This window comes from Dasypus novemcinctus, chromosome 9, assembly GCF_030445035.2.
Source record: "Dasypus novemcinctus isolate mDasNov1 chromosome 9, mDasNov1.1.hap2, whole genome shotgun sequence".
Lineage (NCBI taxonomy): Eukaryota > Metazoa > Chordata > Mammalia > Cingulata > Dasypodidae > Dasypus > Dasypus novemcinctus.
The window spans coordinates 19,517,787-19,523,786 of record NC_080681.1 but is presented as its reverse complement, the minus strand read 5'-3'; the positions used below and the strand labels follow the sequence as shown (position 1 = coordinate 19,523,786).

At 36.4% G+C, this 6,000-nt stretch overlaps 1 pseudogene; it reads left to right on the top strand.

Annotated features, from left to right (window-relative positions):
• The first annotated feature begins 3,577 nt into the window (after positions 1 to 3,577).
• The window catches only part of LOC101442071 (UAP56-interacting factor pseudogene), a 41,977-nt pseudogene continuing 39,554 nt past the window's right edge, over positions 3,578 to 6,000 (top strand).

Genomic DNA, 6,000 nt, shown 5'->3' with positions numbered 1-6,000 from the left:
GGCCAAAGTTGACCGTAGAGGCTATGGAAACACCAGTCCCCTCTTATTCTATTGGGATATGGGGGTGGATCCATAGAATCCCAACAGTCCAGTCTGTGCAGGCCAAATATGCCTGCTCTTGCCCAGAGGGACTGAGGAAACACAGGAAACACAGCTCACTTCTTACCCTATTGGGGGGTGGGGATGAAACCACAGGTGTTTGACTATCCAACCTCTGCTAACTAAAAGTGCCTGCAGTTTCTTGGAGAGACTGTTGCAGGATCCCCCAGCTTTCTCCCTGCTGGATGTGGGGCTGGAGCTTAGGCTAGAGTTGCAATCCAGTCTGGGTGGAAAGAGGCCTGTCCCTACCATCTCTGTGATTTTCAATCAGCCCTGCTTCCCCTCATGCCAGGAGCAGAGTTAAAATGGCTTCTACCAGCTTCTTTCTGAATTGGACAATTTCAAACTTTAGCTGTTTTTAGGATTATACTTTAGTCAGTCAAATTTACTGATCAGTAGCTGAAATCAGGGCCTGACTGTCTCTTCCTCCCCCATTTTTGGGAAATGGAGCTTCTAATTCCAACGCTGGAATAGATTCCCCGGCAGCTTGTGCCACAGTGGAGGATGGGCATCAGCCTCTATGTCCTGGAGTGCTCTACTCACAAATCGTCACTGCAGGTGGGCAGTCTCCTCATTCTGTTTTTCCAAGGATGTTGCAGTATGTTTTTCTGGTCCCCTGGGCCCCCCAAACACCTGCTTTAGATAGCTCTGGGTGATTACTAACTGTCACTATCTTGCCCCTCCCCACCTTGATGTTTTTTAAATAAAAGTCTTCCTCTTTTTTTTTTTCTTTTGTTATGACTACCTGCTAAAAATCAAGTTTACATTGTTGTTGTATTTTTCTAAAAAGTGGATTTAATTTTTGTCACACTATGGAAACTTTTGTGTAAGTTAACATTTAGTTTTAAAGACACCCATTGTCCACTAGCTACTTTGTATAAAATTTTGTCTGCGAAGAATATTAACCCTATATTTCTAAAATTAGAAAAATTTGATGTACCCTATTACTTTATGATGAGATATATCTATTTTAACCTACTAATCACTGGTGTCAGGGAGGGAACTATTTTGTGAAAGACACAGTCGTTAATTTAAAACTGCTGGAGATTAAGCAGAGAATAGAGGCTACTTCATATTATACTGACATTTGTTCTGTAGAGTCTTCTGTGAAATGTTTAAATTATTCTCTACAGATATTTGAAATGAACACCAAGGTGATCATTGTAAAACCAGTGCAGAGGCAAAATATTGAATTTATTTTATTAAAGGAATGATAAAAGTACTTTAACCAAGATTATCTGAAATGAGGGCTCTTTCTGCATAATTTTCAATAAGCAGCTTATCTCACAAATGTTCACAGGGGAGACAAATTATTGGATCAGAAGGCCATATTTTATTATAGCTATATCTTTTATTCAATAGCATCATGCTATCTGCCTGTTGCTAGGAAACATCTCCAGGCTTGGTGCTTCAAAGAAAAGCTCTCAAACTTACATGCTAAAATTACGTGATGGATAATTTGTGGTTGGAGAGTTATGCTTTCATGACATATGGATATGAAGAAGAGAGTTTACAGATAAAGCTTTAAAAATGGTATTATAGCATGACATAAATATATGGAAAGATACTATCACATATAATCTTTCCACCACTTCTCATAAGGCAAAAATAATTTGCAGTGGTAAGGCATAAGGTTGACAATGTGAATGATCAAATCAATCATTGTGTTTAGAGAAGGCAGTGTAAATGTGTGCATAAATGAGCTTAAAATGTCATGATTATTAATTATGTTTATCGAGTTATGTATTTTAAAGCATCATCATACACACTATCTTAATTTGTTCTGAAAACATTGACTAACAAAAGAAAATGTACTTGGCCTGGCCAACTTAAAGGAAATATTTACCTACTTATTAGTTTCCAAGTCACTAATAGGAATTTTACTCATTGACTGATCACTCTTGCTCCTACAGCAAAATATAGATAATAATTTGTATCAACTAATAAAGTGAGAAATCTCCCAAATAAATAAAATCTAAGAGCTATTGCAAGCACTTCATTAATAACAATGTGGTATTGACCATATTTTATCTGTAAAATTGTATTAAAAAACAAGAAATTAATTTTATATGTACTTGTCAGAGTATAATTTTAAATCTTCATTAGAAAACATTTATTTAGACTTCTCAATAGCAGGTGGCAATGCCATTTCTAAATTGTTAAATTTTAGTACCTTGGCATACCTCTTCCCAACTTTCCTCTTTCTTTGGGAGATATATGAAAGGATGAAAATTCTTACACAATTTAAGTAAGCAAAACTTATTACCAGTGTTATAAAAGTATTTCCAGTAAAAAATACCTAGTGATAGTTTGAGAGTAATTGTAATGAAACAAGAAAGATCCCCAAAACCTAATAAAATATTAGTGAGAGTTGACAAGCCCTAAAACATACACAGGACATACACATTTTTATATATCAGAGTTAAGCCTAATTAATAGTCGCTAATCCATTTTGAATGCACTGCTTAAATACCTTCTGAGAAGTCATCATGGTATAATTTAAAAAAAGAATATAACTGGGAATCAGAAAACCCAGTGTTTTCTGGGAGCTGAGCCACTAACTTCCTATTTTAGGAGATAAATTCAAACATGCATTTATGAAGAAAATCCTCATAGCGTTTCATCAGAAAATACTTATTATATGCTCAGTTTGATGCTTCACAGAAACATAAAATATCCTTTTGGATAAAAGGTCTGGAATATGACTTAACTCTGCTGTTAATCCTGAATAACAGGAATACAATAAGAATCTAGAAAACAGACAAAAGTAGTGTTATCCTGAAATATATATATAAGTTTTACATTAATAAATTTGGCAATATTAATAAAGTTTACAAATAATTAAAATTTTGCTAGGTTAAAATGTCTTCTTCTTGGATTCTGTGGTATGCCACAGACATCACCAAGGTTTTAAGAAACATTATTGTCTGTTTTTTCTCTACAAATGAGGTTCTCCTGTCATAGGAATCTCAAAGAATGGCATCAGTTCATACTATAACTGCATTTAATAAAATGTGTGATCATATAATCTTTATATACTTTTAGAGGACAAATGGGATAGATACAGAAGTTTGCCAATATTTTTAAATTCATTTCAATAAAAGTATTTGGGTTCAAATATTAAGCTGGCTTGAAGAACAAAACAGTGATGCACATAAACAATGTAACATGGCCTAGTAGCACCTCCCCTGAACTCAGCCTGGCAAATATAAAACAAAATCCAATAAAAATGTCTCTGGTGGATAAAAATCATTGAAACCTCTTTTGGGGGATGAGATAGGAAACAGAAGCCTGTAGTATAAGGAGGACCAGGTGTGATAGATCAGGGGAAGGCAATAGATACTTGCTTTGCTCTTTCTCAGCTTACAACAAGGAGTGACATGTGGTTGGGGTAGAAAATGGGCAAAAGATATGAAGAGACACTGAATAGGAGACATCAAAGGGTCAATAATATCTGTAAGTAAAAATAAGGTTCAATATGCTCAATATTATATACTCAGAATACAGAGGTCAAAGCCTAGTGCCAGTGTACTTGAACACTACAGAGGTAAGAGGCCACCTCTCCACTTCCAGCCTTCTCATTCCACCTCTGGAGGCAGCTCTGACCAACTTATCCAGTGATGGGAAGGAGGGGTCATACAGTTTATGTCCACTGTGGTGCTCGTGGCCAAGTACAGGGTTTCCTGGGGGTCATGCCAGTGTACAGCACAGCCAGTGTGCTCTGACCACTGAATTGTTCATCTTATGTGAGAGTCACAGCAGCACTTCCACCATCGCTTGCCACCAGGCCAAAATGCTGCTCTTTGAGCCCAGCAGTCACTCCCTGCTGGCTGCCATGGATGGAAATCTCATAAATGCAAAGAGACCTGCTGCAGTATCTGCCATGGCCATCAAGTTATGTGCTCTCAAGGCAATCTGGTGGGAGAGTAGATTGTCCCTGGCTTGAGAGACAAAGTGAGAAGTGAGGAACCTATATTCTAAGAAACAGCTCAAATTGAAGACCTAAATGCATGCCAGGAGAAACCAGAAAAAGAATGAAAAAGAATGAAGCCAGATGTCAATAAGAGGTGGAAAGAGGGAAGATTCATAAATAGATGGAGATTAGATGACATACTTTAAAATAATCAGTGGGTCAAAGAAGAAATTGCAAGAGAATTAAGCAAATACATTGAGATGGATGAAAATGAGAACAAACATATAAACTTATGTGACACTGCAAAGGCAATGCTGAGAGGGGAATTTATAGCCTTCAATGCTTACATTAAAAATGAAGAAGCTGAAATGGAAAATTTAACTGTACACTGCAGGAACTAGGAAAAGAACAGCAAACTAATCCCAAACAAAGCCAAAGGAAAGAAATAGTAAAGATCAAAGAGAAATAAATGAAATTGAGAATGAAAAAATAATGAGAAAGCCAACAAAACCAAAAGTTAGTTCTTTGAGATGATCAACAATATTGACAAATACTTAGCTAAACTGACAAAGAAAAAGAGAGAGAAGATGCAAATAAGTTAAATCAGAAATGAGAGGGGCGATATTACCACTGAACCCACAGAAATAAGGGAGATCATAAGAGAATACTACAACTGTATGCCAAAAAACTAGATAATGTAGACGACATGGACAAATTCCTAAAAACACATGAATCACCTACAGTGACTGAGACAAAATAGTAGACCTCAACAAACCAATTCCAAGTGAAGGTATTGAAACAGTCATCAAAAACCTCCCAAAGATGAAAAGTCCAGGACCAGATGGCTTCACAGGTGAATTCTACCAACCATTCAAAGATGATTTAATACCAATCATGCTCAAGCTCCTCTAAAAAACTGACCAGGAAAGAACACTATCAAACTCATTTTATGAAACCAACATCACATTAATACCAAAACTAGATAAAGATAATACAAGAAAAGAGATTTACAAGTGCAAAAATCCTCAACAAAATATTTGCAAACTAAATACAAAAGTATGTTAAAAGAATTATAAACCATGATTGAGTGGGTTTTATCCCAGGTATGCAAGGGTGGTCTAACACAAGAAAATCAATTAGTGTAGTAAACCACATGGATGAATTGAAGAAAGAAAATGGCATGATTCTCTCCATTGCTGCAGAAATGCATTTGACAAAATATAGCACCCTTTCTTCTTTATTTCAATAAGCATTTATTTTTATTGTATTATTTTTGAAGATACATAGATCACAAAAAATGTAAAATTAACAAATATGAGGTTCCCACATAACGCCCCTCCCCCCACTACTCCCACATCAACAACCTCCTTCATCATTGTGGCAAATCCATTGCATTTGGTGAATACATCTTGGAGCACTATTGCACCACATGGATTATAATTCACATTATAGTTTACACTCTCCCTCAGTCCATTCAGTGGGTTATGGCAGGATATATAATGTGCAGCATCTGTCCCTGCAATGTCATTTAGGACAACTCCAAGTCCTGAGAATTCCCCCACTTCACATCTCTTCTTTCCTCTTCCTGCCTTCAGCAACTACCGTTGGGTACATTTTTCACATCAATGCTACAGTTTCTTCCATTACTAGTGGTTCTTGATAAAAACACTCCAGAAGATAGGAATAGTAGGACCCTTTCTCCATATGGTATAGTGCATATATGAAAAACCTAGAGCTACCATTGTACTGAAAGTTGAAAGAGTGAAAGGTTTTCTGCTGGGTCAGGGAAAAGACAAGGATGACCACTGTCACAATTGCTATTCAATATTGTGCTAGAAGTTCTAGCTAGAGAAATTAGGCTAGGTAAAAAAAAGAAAAGGAACCCTAATAGGAAAGGGAGAAGCAAAACTTCCACTCTTCTCTGATGATAAATCCTATATCTAGAAAATGCTGAAAAAAATCTACAATGCTACTAGCATTTATAGATG